The sequence below is a fragment of the Coloeus monedula genome (genome assembly GCF_965178545.1).
Source record: "Coloeus monedula genome assembly, chromosome: 3".
NCBI classification, from domain to species: domain Eukaryota; kingdom Metazoa; phylum Chordata; class Aves; order Passeriformes; family Corvidae; genus Coloeus; species Coloeus monedula.
Genome location: NC_138783.1, coordinates 111,419,274 through 111,441,968, shown reverse-complemented (window position 1 = coordinate 111,441,968; position 22,695 = coordinate 111,419,274).

Sequence of the window (22,695 nt, the reverse complement as noted above, 5' to 3'; positions counted from 1 at the left end):
GGGGTTTCCTGGCTAGCAGTGGTGTTTCATGGGCTAGTGCTGGGTTTTCATGGGCTAGCACTGGGGTTCCACAGTCATTTGCTGACAGCAGCAGCACAGTGTGTGAGGAATTTTGTCCATCATTCCCCAGAGAGCACCCTACATGACACTCATTCATCTGTGTCCTTCTGCCCATGCCTTCCTCTGAATATTTCTGCCTTTTTTCCTCTTGATGCCTTCACCACAGCAGCACCTCTGGAAGATCTGTTCTTCCTGCCTGTTAGCTCCACATGTCAACCCCAATCTTTGCTTCCATTTCAGCCTCCCTCTCCCAGACTCTGGCAGAGCTTCTGAAATGTCCCAGCACTGGAGCGCGCCCCACAGCCCCACAGCAAGCACCCAGAATGGCCCTGAGTGGGATCCTAAAGGGACCAGTGTCCGAGCACAGATCATGTGCAACTGGCTGACATCCAGAAGGAAAAATTTGGCCACAGGAGCTGGCAGTGACCAGCAGCTGGAAGGAGGGTCTAATAACAGCAAATGTTGAGTTACAAATTAGTATTTCTAAGTGTTGCTGCCACTAAACATCATGAAAAAGTAATAATAAGCTCCAAGAATTCTAGGAATTCTACAGAAGAAATGCATTATTATGATTATTATTTTATTTTAAGACTAGTTCTACAGATATTTACAAGAGTAATTCTAAGTATCAGAGCATTTGCATTCAGTCAGGCAGTTCACTGGTTTGGATTGGGGCCCTATTTGTCATCCTTGTATGACTAATCAGACCTTAGTTGGGGATTCCAAAACTTCATTACACACAGCTGGGTTGTCTGGGTATTGTTTTTATTTCCATATAATTCTTTTGCTATTTGGAGAAAAGTTATCAGATTGCTAAACATTATTAAAATTTGATTTTAATTAACTTCTCCTCTCCATCAAAAGCTGTATTTTTATTATCACTGTAACTGCAGTTGTTACAGCTGTTCTGGTACAGAGTAATAAAATTATACTTCTGAACTGCTATTGAAAAAAGCAGGAAAAAAAATTATGTCCTTATATTAACTCTTTGACATAACAAGAATTTTTTTAAGTCTCCAAGAGCTCTTAACTTTGCTTTGGGTCTTATTTTTTTATTCAACCAAGACATTTCCACACTTTTCAGTCCTCTACTGTTGCTTGACTTCAGTCATGAAAATTTTCCTTTACCTCTGAACAGTCAAAACCTGAATTTCCCATGAAAAGCAGACTGCTTAAATCTTGTGTGATGCCAGGAGTGCCAGAAACTCCAAATAACCACAAGCTTAAATAGTTGGAATTTTTTTTAGGAAAATTGACAGCTGAACTGGGAGGAAAAAAAGGACTGTGCCTTCAAATTCAATATATGTGACATTTGTTTAATTCATTCATAGCTCCACATGCTTCTTCCTATTAAAATGTCCCTTAAGAAAACTACAAAAATCTAATTTGTATTTGGAATTCAAATCTTTTTAAAGTTGTCTTGAATTTGCCTTTCAAGCCCCAGTCTTTGGGGTGACTTCACATTGCTGTCATCCTATCAAACACGAAGAATGAGTGTTCCATTGCACAGAGAAACTCCAGAGCAAATTGGAGTCTGGATGAATGCACACCCTGGCTCTGTGTTTTTCCAAGGCTCAATTCAAACAGTCCACAAAGGATGCATTCCCACTGCTACTTATGCTTGCACTTGTGTCTAAATTTGAGCTGTAAGTTGCAGACTGTGTTAGCTCTTAAGTCTCTTGCCTTTCTCAGGGCAGTTAGGACACTCCAGGAGTTGGATGTCAGATGAAAAGCAGCATCGCAGGCACACCCGCTCACAGTGCCCACAGCAAGAACCCCATGCAGTGGACAGCCAAGACAGAGTAAAAATCCTGCAAACACCAGTGGTTATGTTGTTTGAACAGAGGGAATTGCACATGCACAATCAGGAGCAACAGGAAAGCAGTTTGAGTTCTCACTGATTCCAGGCAATCAAATAGGATTCTTGCCTGTACTAACTCGGACACCACAGCTGCAGTCACCGATGGCACCTATTACTGACACCTTCACCTCTCACGCTGACGAGACAATGAAGCAAGGAGGATTTGTCACCACAATCACCAAATTTCTGCACTGTCCCATGAAGCTTGAAATGGCTCAAAAAGGCTGCCCAGGAGAGAGGCTGTTACCTATGGGCAGGGTGGTGATGGGACAGCTGATGGAGAAGCTGCAGCTGCATTCACATTTCTGCTGGCAGTGGCCTCTTGTACAGTGCTCTCAGAGTAGTACAGTCCTTATACTCAAAGAAATACCCAAATGAAGGCCAGTGTTTTGGAAATGGGCAGCTACAAGGACAATACACAAAGGGGAAGCAAGAGATACCTGACCCATTAAGATCTGCTTCAGGTACCTTTATTGTTCCAGTACATTGGAATGCTGAACTCTTACCAAAGCCTTGCAGCACAGATAAACTGCAGAGATCATCACAATTTATTATGGATTTCTAACACTTTACTTTATCTTTTCTATGCCAATAATATCAGATTAAAGCACTCCTTTTCCTGATGTTCTACTTTAAACAGAGTAATGTCAGTATTTAACCTCTTCACATGTGGAAATCTAAGAATTCCTTAGGCTGTTAAACTGCAGTTGCTCTGATGAAACTGCCATTGTTTTTATTATCTCTTTCTTCATTTTTTGGCAAACAAGGTGGTCAAAACAGATTATTGAACCCAAGCATACTCAGACTACACCTGCAGTGGGCACAGCAACTTGGAGAACAGTTTGTGCTGAGGCCCCAGCACCCACCCAAACCCATCAAGTATTTTACTCAGAAGGAGCTCTAGCCTGGCCCTGGGGATGTAGGAGATGCACTCCTGTGCACATTTCAGTCTCAGACAGCAAATTAGTGAATCCGAGTGGGGAGGTATCTGGGGGTACTCCTGATCCAAAGGGAAATTCAGATGAGAAAAAAATGCTTTGAAGAAAGCTCCCAACACAGCACCCACACAGAATTTTATTCTAGTTGCCAGCAAGATCACACTTAGGCCACTTTGGTATAGCCACCCTCAAAATGTGGCAGAATTGGCACCTTCTTCTATTTCCAGACTAACATTTCCCCTTGAGATTACTCTCTCCCCTCTGCAATTCCATGTCCCTTATTTTTAAAGAAGTATTCCTTTCCTGACTAGGTGGTATTTCCCTATTTGTCCAGGAAACAGCACAGAATGTGGGAGGGACCCTCAGAACTCTCTGGGCTCGCTCCCCTGTACTATCCCAGCACACAAACTCTGGCTGGGGCCAGGGCTTTTCTCACACTTTCACCAGTTTAGATTGCACATTAAATGCTCATGGTAGGAAGTGCAAAAAGACATAAACCCCAAATCTACCTGTAGTCAAGCTGCAGGGTTGACAGATGTCAAACTTAAGAGCATTGGAACATATGATGCTCTGCCTGAAGCCTCCACTTCTATAGGCTTGGAGTGACTGGGGAATTTGCTTTCATGTGAAAGGCAGGAAAAAAGCCTCTAGTCTTTGTGGTTATGGAACAAAGCCTGAAAATGTAACCCCACAACACTCTGGCAGCTCAAAAAGTTAATGAGAAATGTGATGACTCCAACCTTTTTTTTTTCTTACTCTCATGACTTAGGGATTCTTTTTTTAACATTTAAAGCTGGCCATCTGCAAACTGCTGAGCAACCAGAGCAGTTCATCTTGAGAAGTGCAGTCTGTTTCCTTGCATCACTGCCTGCAAAACTCCAGGCCTGCGTGGCAGGCGTGGCCACCTGGGATGGGATGGGATGGGATGGGATGGGATGGGATGGGATGGGATGGGGGCTGTCAGCAGAAGGTGTCCCCACAGAGGTCCCACCTCGCCAGAAAAGTTCCTGGAGGAAGCACGAAGGGCTCATCCTCCCCATCCTGCCCTTGTTCACTGTGAGCCTCCCTGCCTCCCTCCCTGCCTTGGAGGGACAGATGGGAGGACACCGGTGACAGACACACTGTCCCAGCCGGCTCAGTGCCCTGGTTGAGGTCGGGGCTCATAGCACCGAGCAGGGACCCCACACCTGGGCTGCAACAAGAGCAGAGTGGGCAGCAGGTCCAGGGAGGGGATTCTGCCCCTCTGCTCTGCGCTGGTGAGACCCCACCTTGAACAGTGCATGCAGCTCTGGGGACCCCAGCGCAGGAAGGACATGGACCTGTTGGAACGAGTCCAGAGGAGGCAGCGGGTGCGGAACTAGGTGATCTTTATGGCCCCTTCCAATCCAAATCATTCTGATTCTATGATCTCTCTCCGGGCCAGGGCACCACCGGGCGATTCCCGGAGGCCGCGCCGGAGGGCAGCGGGCGGCAGGAGCCCCTCGGGGGACAACGCGAGGAACAGGCGACACCGCAGCCCCGGCGGACCCCAACCAGCGGAGCGCCTGGCCGGGAGGCGAGGCGGGGCCGGGCAGCGGGAGGAGGAGACTCCGGCGGCGCCCGGGAGCCGCTCGGAGAATGTCCCCGTCCCACTCCTCCTCCTGCCCCTCCTGCTCCTCCTGCTCCTGCCCCTTTGCCGCGCCGAGCCGCCGTGTGGAGCATGGGGAGCTGCTGGCTGCGCCTCGCCGCGCTGCTCGCCCTGGGCGCCCGGGCCAGCCTGGAGTACGAGGGTAGGGCAGGGGAGGAAGGGGCGGCGGGGCCGGGGCAGAGCCGGGCCGGGGAGCGGGGCCGGGCCGGGGGCGGTGGCGGGAGCGCCGCGGTGGCCGCGGCAGCCCGAGGGGCCGGGGGCCCGTCCTGCTCGCTCGCTCCCCGCCCGCAGCGCTTTGTGCCTCGCTCTGTGTCTGGTCCAGCCTGCGGCTCGTCCCGGGGATGAAGCCGCATCCTGGGTGGGGAGTGCCGGGTTATTACTGGAGGGGGTTCGATTAAAGCTTCCACCCGTGCCGGGTTTAAGCGCTGCTGGTGGCAGCCCTGCGCGTTCCCTCACCGGGTGTCACCTCTGCACCTCCGTGCCGCCACCTTGGCACTGAGAGGAGGTGGCACCCGCTCAAAGCTGCTGAAGGAGAAGAGAGGTTCTGTGCTGTCCTTAGTTGTAAAGGAGCGGTGAGGGTAAGTCCGATGGGCCAGCCCTGCCCCTTGGACCCTGGCACTTCGGAGCCTTTCACCAGTTTTTGGTGCCCGGGTGAGACTGTGCATGCAGCAAGCTAATCTCACTTTTCAGTGTGAAAAATGAATGGGTGAATCGGCTCGGTTCTTAGGCGTCTAGTAAGTTAAAAAAAAAAAAGTATGCTGATGCTATTTCACTTCTAATTGTTTGCATTTCCTGTAGCAAAACTGAAATGAGCCCAAATTTATGTTCCATTTCCATGCAAAAGGAAAGGGGTATGTGGGTTTGCCTGTTCTAAAGCAGCTGCATCTTGTCCGATTAAACACGTCTGATTTGGCAGACATTGCAAGCAAAGCAGTGTAAACTGTCATGCCCTGGTGGTGGTTTAACAGGTGTAGTCTGTGAGAATCTGTGGTCAGAACAGAGCCTTCCAAATAAGTGGGTATGGCTTCAAATTGAGGTGTGTTACTGAGGGTTGAAAGGGAAGAGCAGCAGTGAAAAGGAGAGAAAGGTGTCTAATACAACTCAGCTGCGTGTTGGTGATACCCATTTTTTGTTTCCTGGAGCTGTCCCTACTTAAAACATAGTTCTGTCCATGGAGGGGTGTAAAATGGCATAATGGTGGTATTTGTGAGTTGAGGTTTAACTTTCCTTATTTTTGTTGGCGGGCTCCAAGTGGCTTCGTTCCAACAGGAAAAATATTGGAACACACGTTTATGCTCTTTCTTTACCAAACACTAAGGTATTGGACACATCAGTTGCTAAATCAACAAAGGAAACAGAAGTTTCTGTCCTGGCATTTCTCTGAGGATTATTGTACTGCCAAATTCTCTTTATTTTCTTAAGAAGATGAGTGAATGCTTTAGCTTGCCGTTCATGTGAATGTTAGTGTTCAAGTAGTTTACAGAGGATGCTAATATCCTATCCTCTGTTTTCCTAAAAGGCCAAATGTAACCTCTCTAATCTCCAAAGTCTAATTTTTGCGTGTAATCTTCAAGTGGGCTGCACAAAAGCCTGCTTGTTACGTCTTTCACTCATTTGAAAGTCCAATTTCCCCCTTATGCTTAGTGTCAAAGGCTCCAAAGAGCTTAAATCATCAGCAGCTGTAATTGTAAACCCTAATATAAAGTTAATGTTTCCAGTTACTTTTCTTCTGTTTGTTTTTAGTAGAGAAATGTGATATTCTTTCAGATCTTTATTCCCAGTAAGAAATCTAGTGAAACTGTAAATAGATATTTTCTCTAATGGTAATGTGTTGGTATGTAACAGTGCACATTAGGTACAGAATGCCATTAAGTAAACTAAAATAGACTAAAAAAAAAAAAAATCTCTACAGCATGTGTGTTTGGGGCCCTCTTGATTATACAGGCACAAGCTTATTTAATGCTTACCAAGATGTTGGTACTGGACTACTTTGTAGACAAAGCCAAGTAGGCTGTTTTGGACTGATGCAAAATGCTTGTATTCAATAGTAGATTGTTCTTTAAATATCAGAAGTAGTCTAATCTGCTCTTGAATTCATAATTTGGTAACACTGAAATTTTTGGTGTAGGACACTTGTGCTCCACAATCCAAAGACTATGTTAAACACCACACCAAATCAGTATAATTTCCATGCACTAAGAGTTCTGCTACCAATTTTTTGATGGCAGGCAAGTAGGAATCAAGCCAGTATTCCACCTGTGAAAATGTAATTGAACTAATTATCTGCTTGGCATAAGGAGAAAAACTGAAAAATATCCAAGTAATTAAAATTCTTAAAATACTTCAAAGCCTTTGAAGCAGCAGCTGTTTTAACTGTAACTGTATTTTCAAATTTATAAAGGATGCTGTGATGTTCTCACGTTGGTACGTTCAAAGCTAATGAGGTACTGACAGAATCTCTCTGGTGGCACTACTCAGAGGAAAGTCTGTTTTCTCTTCAAGAATAGTTTAGAGATGCACCTTTTGGAAGTTAAAACAAGCATAAAACCCTTTTCCTAAGGACTGAAGAGGGAGATGTGATCTTTGAGCTCTTCAGTGGCTCTCTGTGGTGTTGAGGAGGCTACAGCTGCCCATATGTACACATGGAGATCACTTGTTCAGTACTTTGGGTATGTGAAGGTGAAATCAAATGACACTGTATGATGTAAGGCGCTGGTATTTGTCTTACACTTCTGGTAGATGAAAAGAAAAGCTTATCTATGAGAGAATGAATGTGAACTGTGCATTGGAACAGGGTATTGGTGTGAAGGGGCCATGAACCTTGAGAGAGATGTCATTAAAATCACTTGAAGACCATGTAATATTATGGAACTGTTTTCAAAAGCTGTATGGGATTTAATTCAAAGAAAACAATATATATATGTGTGTGTAGTATGCTTATAACCATGTATATTATGGATTAAATATGAGCAGATGGAAGTCAGACTGTGAAAAGGGTAGCTCTTCTCAAAGCTGTGTTCTTGATCAAGGGTGCAGCTGTGGGTGAGATTTCTCTGAGTGCTTCAGCTGTTCAGAGAGAGGCAGTCCTTGCCCAGTAGTTTATACCATAAATAGATAAAGGATAGGAAGACAAAACTGAAGGAAGAAAGTATTTAAGATTTCTTAAAGTCAAATGACAGACTTAAAAAATATCACAATAATTTGATTTCTACTGGTAGCTCCTCTCCATCAGATCAAGCTGCAGAATGGTCAAGAGGCAATCTCCAGAGCCCTGAGCAGCTGGGTGCTCTGCAGTGCCAAGGGTGGGGCCTGTTGTGTCAGCTGAGAGTTCTTCTGTTGTGTTTTTCTTTTAAACGCAGCTTGCTGGCTGCCTGTCAGTCCTGGGTGACAATTTGTATGTACGGGATCCACGTGGGGAGCAGCGGGTGCTGCTCATGACCTGTGCTGGCCAAATACAGCACAAAACTCAGCAGGTGAATACTCTAAGGAAAGGTGCTCCTGTCCACAGCAGGGAGTTGGAACTAGATGAGGTCTAAGGTCTCTTCCAATCCAAGGCATTCTGTGATGTTCTGAGTACAAGCAGGTAAGTGTGTTCTAAGGCACAGCTTTACCCACAGTTGTGCTTTGGACGGGCTGGCTCTGTCTAAACAAGCTCCAGTTAACCTGGATAGTTGCATATGAATAAGACTTCCAGCAGCAGAGAAGCCTAATAGAAATGACATTCTCAGGTGACCTCAGGCATAACAGATAAGTCATGTTTATATCAATCAATGTTAACTCATCTCCTGACACTGCTTTCATGTATTCCTGTGTGAAGTGGACCATTTTCATGAGCTGTGGTAATTCCCTACTGAAAACTCCTTGTGGCTTTTTAGCATTATCAAAGCACTACATTTCTGTCTGAGTGGTCCTTAAATAATCAGGTCATTGCATCCTCTGTGCTCAGCCTGCTCGCTCTTCAGCAGCACCTGGGGTCTTCAGTGCAATCTCCAGGGTGAGATCACATAAACAGAGTGAAATGAAGGATATTTCAATGAGTTGTTGAACTGCCCTTTCTCTCACAGTAGAATACACCTTGCCAGAAAGCACAGACAAACTAACTGCATTTAATGGCTTGGGTAGTTAAATCTGGGGAAGCATTGGAGGTGGTACAGGAGGTGCAATAGAACCATCAGTGACAGGTTTTTTTCATGCCTGCAAGCTGCTGTACCCCTTATCTTCTTGGTCTGCTGCAGTAGTAAGTGCTGGCAGATGTGACATGGGCTTCCCAAACATCTACAATGTGGAAACACTGTGTTTATAAAAGCTTGCACTTGAGATAGCCATCAGTATGTGTGGGGTTCTTTCTGTGAAAAATATGAATGTGCTTATAATTTGGATTATCAAAAATTATTCTAAAAGTAATTGAAATGTTGTTTTACTTTTGTCTCCTTGTCTCTCTGACAGTTGAATTGAGTAGTTAGAAAGGAACATTAGTGAAATATGATTTTATTCTTTCACTCTAGAGCTATGAATGGAATGGGTGTTGATTGGTCAAATTTGTGGCTGATGAAGGTGCAGGGAACAAGATTTGGCAAGTTCTTGTGTTGGCATTCAGTTGAATAAGCCACTGATTTGAAAATTCCCACTCCGTACACATTTTACATATAGCCTTAGGCAAGCTGCTTAGACTTTGCAGAGTTTGGAGATGGGCATGGGGTTAAGCCCACACTGAGATGTTTTGATGCAATGTTGATAAATAGGAGTATCTTTGTTGGGAGAGACTGTTCCCAAGGCACAGGTCCCCAGTCCAGCACTGTGATTGTTTGGAGTGAAAAGCAGTGAAGAGGCAACCAAAACCCACCCATCCCTCCCTCCCTGCACCCCCATCACACTACTAATTTTTTGTCCAAAAAGCATATCGGTAATCTAATACTTCATAAAATTCTAATATACAGTGCACTGTAATACAGACTGCAATTTAATATTGGCAGTTATTGTGTCTTTCTTGGTACTTCTGTAAAACCTCTGAAAGTACACGTTTTTCCCTACCTGGGATAACAAGTTACATGTTTCTCGAAATACTTGACTAATTTTTTCTGCTTCTAAAATGGCTGTTTTGGTTGGTTTGGGTTTTTTTCTTTGAATTTGCTGTTTCAAGTTATGTTATATGTTAAAAATTACAGTGTGTGTGTGTATCACCCATTTCAGGAGGCATTAACTTAAATTTTTAACACAGTAAATGAACATCTCAGCATACAGGACATGTCTGGCACTTCTCTGCCACTGTTTCTAACTATTGATTGTATTTAAAGGGCACTGTTAAGTTTATTCAAACTGAAAATTTGTGCTGCAGTACCTTGAAAATGGCTCCAAATTATAGGTTTCAAATTAACTATTTTGATCTTTCCTGTAACTTGAAATAGCCACTTAAGATCTCTGCCTGAGTTTGAAATCACTTTGACTTGTCATTTGGCATATCTTCATGTGAAATGAGCTTTCTGGTTTTGTATATGAGAGACCCAAGGAAAAGATGTTTCTCCAAGTTAATACATATTGCAAGCACAGCTTTGCCAATATTTTCCTTTGAACTGCCTGAACAATCTTGACGAGATTTTGTTGTGCCTGTGGAAATAAAGGGTGTCTTTGGCATGTATATTACACGCAGAAATGTGGAAGGAGTAGCTACATAGAGAGTAAAGCTCTGTCAAATGCAGCATCAGGATGATAAGAAATCCCTCCCCAGCCCACCATTACCTCTTGGCAGCTTTATTTCTTGGCAGCTGCAGGGATTTTCCCTGAGAGAAATGTCTAAAATTACACTCCTTCATTTCTCTGAAGATGGAGGGAGAATGCATTTAGCATGGGAGCACGTTAAGAGCCTGCTACCAGCCTGCAAAAGTGAGTCTGTCCAAATACCCCGGTGCTGGACTTCTGTTAAAATGAAACCCTTCTGCTGAAAGGCTTATTTGGGGAGAAACTGTTGCTGGTGAGTTTTTGCTTGTTTCCTAAATGGAAGTTACTGGACTGGCTGGCTGGCCCTTATCAATGTTCTTGATTTTAATTTTAGTACTGTTCTTGTGCTTTTCCTCTAGCACTTAGCAGATGCTACTTGAAAAAGCAGCTACTTTGCTTTCCTTCATCCTGTCATTCTTCACAGTATCTCTCAATTTGATTGCTTTTGGGAGTTGTGCATTCCCTCCAGGAAACATTAGGCAGCTGTGGCCTGTTGCTGATCCTGGTGGACTCTGTATTGTCCCCATGGCTGTCCTGGGCCGCCTCCTACCCATCTCTGCTGCCTCTTTCCTGGCATACAAGACCTTGGGCAGGATCCTTTGCCTCAGTCTCTGTTCAGGTACTGAGACTACATGGCCCAGGTCCAGACCCTGACCAGGGCTCCCAGCCATGTCTGCAGTGTGGGGAAGATTTCCAAAATAGCTTTCTCCCAAAACTATTTTGGACTGCTGGAAACATCCCCTCTTCTCTCACCTGGGCAGCAGTTTTCAGCTCTTTGCTGCTCTCCTGCTTGTATATTTTAACTCAACCCCTGGACTGTGAGGTGGGCTGTCCAGCTGTCCTGCTTTCCCCTGGGTGAGCATCCCTGGCTCCCTGTGTGTGAGTGTTGTGGTGGTTTCCATGGGATCACAAACGTCTGGGGAGAGGGAAGCCTGCTAGTGAGGCCAAATCAGGACATGATGCCGGTAAATTTTTCTAGGGTGTTCTCCTGTGCCCTCTTGGACTATTGGATGTGAAATAAGCACTGAGAGTGGAACCCATCTTGCTGCTCTGGATGGTGCTGTCTCTTCCAGCTGGGCTTCTGCATGTCTTCACTACCCTGGTTTTGGCTGTCGAACATTGGCTCAGTATTTGGGAAGAGCTGCTGTCCCCTCCTGGCAGCATGCAGGGCAAATTACAGGCTGAGAGAGGGAAACACCTCCAGCCATGTCAGGGTTCTGAGCTTCTGCCAGTCTGTGCAGCTCAAGCTGGGGATGGCTGGACATTTTTGCAAAGGTTTTTGCCATTTGAGCAGACAGAGTTTGTATAACTTCAGGCTTTTTGCTTGTTCAGTGAAAATATGTTTTCAGCTGAGGGCAGATGACATCTATGGGGCTCAGGTAGGCTGCTCTAAAAGACCAAGTTTTGCCTCCTGATGCATAGACCCGAAAAAGAAAGGAGAATGCTTAAAATTATGCATATTTTGGGTTGTTCTTGTGGGACACTAGCACGTCATTATGAGCTGTTTTTGAAGAGAGAACAGAAGACCCACAACTGAAACACGCAGGATGTGTATCATAAAGATTCTTGATTGCATTCATTTGTTTAAAACTGGTGACTCCATCTGGGTGTATACATCTTTGATTTGTATAGTCTTTGATTTGTGATGTGCAGCTGTGTCCTTCAGGAAGACACAGAAAAACTTCTGCAGCTTTGCAGTAAGATGTATGACATTAAATTTTATGTTAGTGCTATCACTTGCTTCAGATCTTGCAGTGGATAAAAATATGCATGTGTGAGAGTACTGCACACGTGCAGTTTGGATGATTCAGAAGTTTTATAAGTTAATCTTGTTTTGAAGATTCTGAAATTACTGTGGTGTTGCTATAGAAGGAAACCCTTTCTTTCCTGTTGTATAAAATTAAAAATTCGTCAAAACTCTAAATAGACACATTTTCTTATAATTTGAGCAGTGTGACTGAAGACATCTGATCTTTTCCTTCCCGAATTCTCGTCTTCTTCTTGTTCTTTTGAGGAAATGCCATTGTTATTTAGGGTACTGGATTTAGATGTGTTGCACATACATCCACTAAGAATAGCGTTGCAATTTGAAAGTAGTCCTGTCTTCAGGCTTCTGCAGCCATGCCTTGTGCTGCATGGTTTACCCAAAGCCTACACTTAACCACTGTGGGCTGGCAACATGAATCACTCAGCAAAGTCTGTCTTCTTTTAGGCCGTATCATGAGAGTTTTAACCTGCCAGGGTCTGTGGTGCATCCTGGTGTCCCTCAGAGGTCTTTTGTCAGGCTTCTTGATGCTGACTGGCCAGACTGGGCAAGATGCTGCTTCCAACTCCTGCCTCAGTTAAATTATGAGCCTGTGCCTGTTAGAGTTTTCTTAGGAGTTGTCAGCTTCAGGGCAATGCACTAAAATATAATTACTCGGTTTGAGTCTGCTGTCTTGAGTTCATCCATTGTGGCTTTCTAGTTATACTGTGTGACTTGTAAGTAAAAGAGCCCAAAATTAACATGCCTCTGTACAGCTCTTCCTGAAGATTACAATCATGTTGGCTTGCAGACATTTCCTGTTCTAAACTGCCCGGGGACAGATATCAGAAACAGTACACCTGGCACTATGTTACAGTCGTAGTGAAATGTGTAAATAAGAAAACCAACCCAACAAATAATATAAAGGTCTTTCCCATACTTTTCTGGGAAAGAGGTGGATGTGAGTGCCCTTTGCTGAAAGCAGGTACCTTTCCTATTAGTGTAGTAAGAAAAAAAGGGATGACTTGCTCAAGGTATTTCTTGTGAAGGCATCTGACTGATAGTTTGCTTCAGCTTTGTACCACTGAATTATTTTTTTGTCACGTTAAGGCAGCTGGTTGGCCTGTGTCCATCCCCTTTGTAATATGGTTTGTGCAGAGAGCTTTGACTGAAGACATTCATTTGTGCATCAGCTGCAGTTACTGCCATTGCACGTGCACTGCACCATATCAAGTAACACCATGTGTATTTTGTTATGGAAATGCAATAGGTGGCTTTTGTGTCTCTTTGGAGTTCAGAAGGGGTGACCTGGACGTGGTTGTGGCTCTGGGCATTCCTGTGTGCTCTTCTGGCTTGTCTTTCCATTGCTCTCCTTACTGCCTCAGCTAAAGCTTCTGCATGTGCATCCCTTTCAATGGGTGTTGAGAACCATATTTTGAGTTTCTTGCTGATACTTAACATTTGTTATAATGAGATAGGAGATACATGTCTGGGACAAATGGGTGATAACCATAACTAGAAACTTGCTTTGACTTAGAGTTTAAGGAAATTTCCAGTCAAATACATCAAATCCTGAAGGGTTCTGTAATAACAGAGGGCAGCTTTTATAGGAATGCCAGCAGTGCTGTTGGTGTATCACTGATACCTCTTTGTTTCACCAGCACTCTGGAAGCTTGCAGTGTTTGACTGTCTGACAGCTTGTCATCTTTTTGGAAATTAGAACACCTGAATTGTGTTTTGGCTCTGTTTTTAGGAGAAGTGTTTCTGATTGGGGATTCTGTACCTCTCTCCAACTGCATGTCAAAACCAAGAATATTAAACTGTACTTTTAGATGTCTCCAAGGCATTTCATACCTCTTGGATACCAGTAACAGCACAAGACATGCACTGCAGCCCTTTAAATTATTTTGTTTTATTCTTATCCAAAACCATTCTTCTGCAATATTTTTGTCTGTCATATTGTAGGCAAATTGTTAATATGTGTCATACTTATAAAATCACTCAGACATTTTAGCAGTAATATGCATTAAAAGCCATAAATATTTTGTGTGGAATAAAAAGCAACTTTTAACTCATCAGAAAGATAATATTGATTTATAGCTCACTGCCCTATCAGAAGAGTAAACAGGTTTGCCAAAACAGATCAGTCCAAAAGAATTGAAAGTGCTCCATCTGAGTTAGAAAATACTTCCCTATTTATAAGCCCATCACAAGGAAAATGGGGTTAGATTTATTTGCAGTGGGTGAATGTCATCTCTAAAGCACAGTCGTGGTCTCTCTTTACTCTTCTGCCGTTGACAAAGCTGCTCTTACTGCGCAAAGACCATGACAAGGCGGGACAGGGAACAGAAAAAAATCAAGCTTGTAGTATGTGACACATGAGAATAAACTAAAGTATTAATAATGGATTTTGTAGTGTGGAGCCTGATGGTGCTCAGGGTTCCAGTTCACAGAAGCCATGCTCTCCAAAATGTTCTTGGACTTTCTTGTATGAAGGCACCATGGTAAGTGGGACTGACAAATGGCAACAGAAGTGCACAAAGGGAAAACATAAGTAAGACCTCATGGGTGCAAAGATGAGTAATTTAAATAAAGTTCAACTGGCATCAGTTACATTCAGCAAACTCCTTCCCTCTTCCCAAGGCCTTCGCAGAGCTGATGCAGCAACTTGTATTTTGTATTATAAATAGTTATTTTAAAACCATGCTATTCAGTTCCAGGTCACCTCTAATTTCCACTGTGGAAAGTGCTGTGAGGAATCCCTGCCATCACAGTGAGGTACTTTTTGTCTGTGTGTTTGAGCAGGGGAAGGGGAAAGTTTGGCAGGCACCACAGTGCACAGCAGCTCACATGTTCAGACAGGATTGCAGCTCTTTTGGGCTTTAACTTGTCAGACACCTGCAATGAGAGTGCTCCAGCCCTGTAAGAGGCTCCTGAAAAATTCTGACAGCTGGAGCAAGCTCACATCAGGCAGCTGGCTGATGGACTGCCCCTGCTGACAGCTCCTTGCCAAGCTGGCAGAATGTCGAGGGATGGTTGAAGCAAGCCCTACTATATCTGCTTTTTCCCAGAAAATGTTTCCTGTTCCCATAGTGAGCTGGGTTACTGTCAGGTGTTGCTGGAGGTTGCCCTTGGCCTGTTTTCTTACTGGCAAATGTTGATTTTGTCTCATGTTGCTGTTGAATCCTTACAAATAAGAGCCTGTGACTGCAGAGGGGCAGAGGGGCAGAGTGGCAAGAGGCAAGTGACTGAGGAGCTGCCATGTACAGCTTGTCTGACCCCTTCTGACCCTGGCCTTCTGCCAGGACTTCTGCTCAACAGAACATCCCATTTTCCTCGATGTAATGAGGCCAGTACAGGTCTGTGATAACAGCAAGGGAGTGATGCTGATTGTCTTTTGCACACAAGACACGCCACACTGTGGAACTGACTATAGAGTATGTTTCTGATTTTTTTATGTGTTATAGTAAAGTTCCATAAGAAGGGAAACTTTAAATCATGGAAAGGAATCAACTCAGAAGCGCACTTTTAGGTAGGAACTGTGTGTATCCTTCGGTTATTATTTGGTCTGTCTGCAATGGAAATCCATGTCAAATCTTTGAAAATTTTTAATGACATGGGATCAGATTTGCAAAGGGAAGGTTAAGAGCATTATATCCAGGAATGTGAGCACTTGATTTTATGTTTGTGTCTGCATGCTCCAAATCATTATGGCTTTTTGCAAAACCTATGTAGGTTCCTCAGCTGAAGAGGTTATTTTTCTATGAAATGTTGCACCTGGTTGAGACATGTAGGAAACTGCATAACTTATATTTTTCAGTTATTAAAAAAAAAAAGGGGGGGGGCGTGGAATTCAGATTTCCCATTTCTACCCAGAAGACTTCAGGGTTAGGTCTGTGCTGGTTCTGTGAGGGCTGGTAGTGAGACAGGGATCTCTCCCAGTAACCCAGAGAAGGGCAGGGATCAGCTCCAGCTGCAGGGAAAGGGGCACCTCGAGGCTAAGCCCCTGTCAGGGCTGGAGCTGGTGTGAACATTATGGGTAGTGATACGTCTCACATGTTTGGGTAAAATTCCACATTATTTACAGTGTATTAACTCTCAGTAACAATTTAGGCAATGGTTTCATTTTTCCGTGAGAACTATTACTAGCTTTGTACCTTTTCTGTGGATTTTTTTTCCCCCAGTGTGTTTGACGTGCTCCCTTTTTACCTCCATATCTCTGGTCCACATGGCAGATTTGCAGGCTGTCAGTCTGCTTTTAATGGCAAGCCCTGAAACCTCGCAAGTCAGTTTCTCAGACTTTGATGCTTCTGTGAGGAGGAAACAGTGAGAAGTACAATGGCATCCCAATCCTGCCATTATGAGACAAACAACTGATCTTTGGTGGATGTCTTCAGTGTCTTTGACACTCAGTTATATTTTTATACTCAGAAGAAACTGGTGTAACAAGAATACCAACAAGTCTATACATCTGTTATTTAAAAACATCTATTCTGCTACAAGTTTCTCTTGTTTTGTTTTGGTTTTTTCTGACAGCCTTTAGTTATCATCTTCAGGATGTTTATGAAACCTGAGCATTTTTTCAGTACTAAACTGATTTTGTGGACAACTAAAATTCATAGAACAGGCTGTTAAAGGATAATATCCTAAATATGTTAAGTGAACCCTGCCCTGGATAATTTGAAGCTGTCTGCCAGCTTTGCTTGCTGCAGCTGGTTGTTCCTGCCAGGTGTTGTTCATCAGTCCCTACATATCAGCCTGCCCTTAACAAAAGGGACCTAGACTGTGGCCATCCTTAAGTCATTAAGTTATATTGGTATTGCCAGGTCTCCTTTTGCCTTCAACCAGCAGTTAGGGTTCCAAAGGAGGAGGAAATTGAGTATTATTTTGGTTTCTTTTTATTCACTTACTTTATAGTTTGGGGCATTTGAAGTTTCTGAGCATTGTTTTTGGCACTATGGCTTTGTGTGTGTGTGTATATATATATATATATATATATATATATATATATATAAAGAGTCATAGAATATCCTGAATTGGAAAGGACCCACTAGGATCATCAAAGTTCAACTCCAGGCTCTGCACAGGACAGCCTAAAGAATTACACTTGAGAGCATGGACCAAACACTTCCTGACCTCCATCAGGCTGGTGCAGTGACCACTGCCCTGGGGAGCCTGTTCCAGTGCCCAACCACCCTCTGGGGGAAGAACCTTTTTCTAACATCCAACCTAAACTTCCCCTGACACAACTTCAGGCTGTTCCTTCAGGTCCTGTCACTGTCACCACAGAGCAGAGATCAGTGCCTGCCTCTCCTCTGCCCCTCACGAGGAACTTGTGACTGCAGTGAGGTCTCCCCTCAGTCTCCTCCAGGCTGAACAGACCAAGTGCCCTCAGCCTCTCCTCACACGGCTTCTCCTCAAGGCCCTTCTCCATCTTTGTAGCCTCCTTTGGACACTCTGTAATAGCTTTATATCTTTTTTATATTGTGGTGCCCCAAACAGTGTGTATCGTTAGTGAAACTGGATATTCTAAGCCAATATCCTCTCAAATGACCTTGGTAACTGCTCTTTCAGAAGGAAATTTGTTTACCCTATTGATTTTGATGGAAGTGAGGACATTGTCCTGATGGGGATTTGCCACTGACATGAATATTAATGAAAAAAGAGCAAGGGTTTGGAGGGACTGTCTCAAATGTTCCTTTAAAATCTAATCAGCATTATTTTACGCTGGCTCTGTGAAATAACTTTTGACTCTACCTTAGGATATGATTAACATTGATTATTTTGAACAAAACGAGCAAGCCACTTCTCATAAATTGGTTTATACAACTTCTCTGCTTTTGGCTATATTAAATATCGTTTGTCATGAGGCTGTTTTTAATACTATTCTTTTTAAATAAATTAAATTCCTATCTCCTGAGTCTTGACAGCAGTTGCTTACTTTTTCCTTCAATTATTAGTTTACTATTTAATATGAAGTTCTTTACATCTTATTTTGGATTTTGGCTTCCACGTGTTTTTCTGTAGTCTTTGCTCAGTTTTTGACCTGTTTATTGCCCTGCATGCCTCACAGTTGTTCCTTCAGCTGTTCCTCACTGGTGTAATGCCTGCTTTTTCTCCTTTATGCTACCCATGCAAAGCAGTAGTAAAGCAAGAGTAGTCCTAGAGTCCTTAAAGTCCCTGTTTTCTTCAAAGAAGGGTGCTCACTGCCAGCTTAGGGTTTGTAGTATTTCAGTGTTGCTTCTGACACACTCTGACTCCATTTGCTAAAGAGCAGGAGGAGATCACAGTAACATCACATTTTCCCACTTCCCTTCTGTTTTCTAGGAACTTGTTGGAGAGTTTCCTGTGGATTACAGGCAGCTCCTCATGCAAGTTTTCAAGTGTTGGTGTAGTGTCTGACACTTGAAGCTGGGATTTTTTTCTTAGGGAGCCTTTCTTTTAGTCTCCTCATAAAATCTGAAGAACCTTTTAAAAATGGCAGAGCTTCAGAAATAACATGTGTCTCAGGCATAAAAACCCCAGTGTATCTGGTACTGTAGTATTAAAAGTTAGAAACTGAGATGTGCCAGTTTCCAGTGTCAGCATTAAAAAAAAAGGAAAAAAATTTCTTCCATCTGCCACCAGTTCAGAATAGATCAGGATTAGTTTCCAATCTCTTCCTTTGGAAAGTTATCCCAAAGTCCACTGGAACTTGTCAGGGAGACTGTCAGCTTAAATGGTCTTTATTTAATTAAACAGTTACTAGTAGTTCTACCTCTTTTCTGTCCCTTATTGGTCTTCTATAGGTGACTTTCTGGTTTTCTGTCTTTTCAATGTGCTCCTAAAATGTAGACCTATGTTAAAGACTCTATCTTAATATAAAGGAAAAAAACCCATATAGAAGTGTGTTCACAGGAATTATTTATCTTTTTTCTGCCCAAAGTCACTCCCTTCTTACCAGAAGTGAGAGTCCCTTACTCCTGATCCCAGTGATGACATGTGTGGTATGGAATAACAACCGAGACATGCCCACACTACTCCAGGCTCTGTCCCCTCAAGGCCACTGCAGAAAACAGCCTTTGCAGAGCCTCTTGTAGTTTGTCACACACGGAGTGCAAAGTCTTCTATAGAAGACATTCTTTTATATCCATGGACAACCCCATAGTTGCTGTACCTACTGAAGGCTTAGCCAGAGTTTAAGCAGAGCAGGAGAGCACAGACACATCTGTGTTCAGGATAACAAATATATTTTGCAGTATGCAGCACTGTAGCTGTGTTTTGTGTAGATTTAATACAGTGCTCACCTTCCTTAAACCTGTCGATTAAAGGATGTACATTTTGTTCAGCTGAATTGATTTGCATTTTAGTGTTCACGACACTTTTTGTCCTTTCTCTAGTAACAGCCTGTGACAGTTTCTGACCATCAAGAGAGATGCTGCCACTAATTTTTTTTTAGCATTATTTATTGAGGAGTGCCTTAAGCAAAAATCAAACTTTGAATTCTTCATGGCCTGAACAAAGGAAACATTTTTCTCCAGCTTCATCCCTGTTAGTTTTCTGCTGGCATAAGTAAGTGTCTTTGCAAATGATCAGCGACTTCTTTTGTTTGCCTATCTTTTTGGAGTTTTTATTTTGTTTTGCTGTATTTCACTTTATTGAAAGATCCTTATTCAGGTGGAGCCCTTTAAAAGGGAGGAAAGAAGCTTTCCGGCCTTCTCTTGACAGCTTAAAAAAAATCGTGGAAGCTAACCTCTTCCATTTTCTTTGTACCTCATTATTTAGAACTTTGATTGGGCAATGAGCCAAAACAAACAAAAATCAACTCATGGTCAGGCTGAAAATCAGTATGACTTGAGGGCCCTATTAATGTATGTAATGGTGAAATTTTTTCCCTTTGAGCCAAGCTCCCAGCTTCCTGATGAATCACTGTGTCACCATTGTGGCTCATACTGCTCAGCAACCAAGGGAACATGGCTTATGTGGGAAATATGGAACAACACAGCAGAGGACTGATACTTCTCTTGAAGTTGTACCAGTGTCAGCTCCCAAGTGTATCTTTATTGGCCTGTTGAGCTTCTTGTTTTTTCCCCGCAGTAATAAACACTTTATTTCAATAGCAGAGGCCTTTCATCCATATAGTTCACTTTTTTTTTGTCTAGATTTTCTTTAACTTTCTGTTGAAAACCCAATATGTAGATGTATGTATATTTGATAACTTGAAATTAAATTAAATCCTCACTTTCCATTGAATCACCCAAAATGTTACATCACAAGAGCAATTCAGGGCTTCTTTAGAATTTCTGTAATTAGTATTCTACATTGAATATAAGGACACCATTTTCATGAAGGGTATTTTTTTTTTTTTTTTTTTTTACAGCTTCAGGTGAATAGTATTTAAAAAACAAGTGGCCAAGACCTTTGGTCATTTAAGTGTGTAAACTGCAAGCAGCATTTGAACATACTGCTCATTCTATCACTAAACACATGATTATAGTAAAAGTAAATGCATTTGCAATGGAGCAAGGTATCCAGGAGCAGCCTGGGACTGCACTAAGGTTCCTGGATCATTTGGATGTGTTGGCAAAGGGGTTTGTAGTTTCTTGTTAGGTCTGCCAGCTTTCCCTTGACTGCAGCTGTGTTACAGGACTTCTGCCTGCATCGAGTCAGAGCCACTTGAGCCACTTCCACTTTTTATTGCCAGTCTGGAGTGGGAAAAATAAACCAAAATCTGTGGTGGAAAGTGTTTTGCTTAGGTTTTGCTGTATCTAAGATAGCTATGTGTGTCCATAAAAGGAAGAAGAGTTCAGTTGTATTTTACAGAGCTTTTCTGGACTAGCACTAACTTGTGTATCCACACAGTTTCCATCCCACTGCTGATTTTTCTGAGAGTAAACTGCATGGGCATGGCTACCTGCTTCTGGATATGGGACCTCATTGAAGTGAAGGAAACTCCTTGAGCCAGGCGTAGTGCTTTTTTTGTTGCACAATATTTGCCAACACGTGAAACGAGTTTTATTTTGTTAGCTGCCTTCTGTGCAAAGCAATAGTTTTCTCAACATGTAATTAATCTGTTTGCAAACACCTTCACTGCTTGGTGTCAGCTGCAGTGTTTCTTCATAGTCACACTGGGTCGCAGATGGCAAGGGAGGAGGAAGGAGATTATCTTTTGGGAAAAGAACTCATGCCTGCATTTTCCTAATCAGATTCATGATTTCTGTGTAATTGGGTGGTTTTAGTTCACAAAGCATAAGCTACTGCTGGCATGCAAACTTCAGGCATCTCTGACCTCTTTTGAGCTTGATAATTCTGAAGTTTTCTGTTCTGCATTTCAGTTGGGCTTTGATTGTGACTTTGAAAGAACAGTTCTTTGATGGGATCTTGTATGAGGCATCTCTCTTGAAGCAAGTTAAAACCTGTGTGTTAAAACACGGTGTTTGCATCTTAATCAATGGTGAGACACAGTGAATTAATCTGTGTACAGCCCTGAGGGGATCTTCTTGGTATAGGATTACTTTCTGTGCCTGAAAGACTGTACACCTGCAAGGAATAGAAGAACAACAGTGGACTGGAGCTTGTGGCTGTCATGGAAACTCAAATCTGTGCTATACACCTGTGTATTTCCATAAATATGAGCAGAGAAATTCCTAAACATCTCTGGAAGTTAATAATTTGGGTTACTAAATTGCACATACGATTATTAACTTGGTTGGCATTCAGGAACATGCCATGATTGTCTTTATCCTCTGCTTCTCAGTTGAGCACAACTCTTGCTGAATGGTTATGTTGCAGTGCTTTAAGGTCCATTCCAACCCAAACCATTCTATGATTGTAGGATTTCTATAACAAAACAAAATGTGTGTACATATATATTTTTTTTAACTTCACAGACCAGATGCAAAAAACCACCTAACTATGCATGCAGTTTTTAAAAAAATACTGAGATCGCACCAAAGCAAATGGTTTTTAAACAGGATCTTTGCAGACGTCTGGGATGTAATGTTCAGCAGTAAAGAATGAGATGAAAAACCCAGCTTTCCATTTTTACTACCATCATAAAATGAGTGCAAGTATTTTTACACACAAAATGTGAGCATCGTGACCATTTTGTGCCTTTTCTGCCCCCTCATGGGCTTCTTCCAGGCTTCTGAGGTCTTAGAGTGACCTTAGCCCTGCAATACTCCCAAGAAGCTCTTCAGTTTGCTGCAGTAGAGCTAAAGTTTTAAATTCACATATTTGATATGTCTTCAGGTACTGTGGAATGTAAAACTCGGAGGCAAAACATTGGAGGAAGTAAATCCAGATGTTGCACTTACTGGTGGAAACTGGTTATTCTCTTCTTACACATGCTTAAAATTTTGAATATGAACTTTTTGAATATGAGAGGAATTCCCAAGCACTTTTCCTCTGTTTTGAAGGATAGGTTAAATGTGAAGGGAGCTTTCTCTTTCATCCCAATATCGAGTAGCCAGTGCCCACAGGCTACAGAAGATGCCACCTAGATTCTTTTAATTCATGTCGTTTCTGTGAGCACAAGACACTGTGTCATTATAGTTTTGAGGTGGGTTTTGTTTTTTTGTTTTTAATTTTGTTCTCTTCTTTTTGTTATTCTGTGAAATCTGCCATGCAGTTGAAATTGGTTATTACTGCTGTATTTTTAGGTTTTTTTCTGTTCTCTATTTCCCAGCAGTGTTCAAAAGTTGGAAATGTGGTGATCTTTGCACTACAGGCTAGTCGCAGAGTAGCTGGAAAGGTGCCTGGAGGAAAAGCA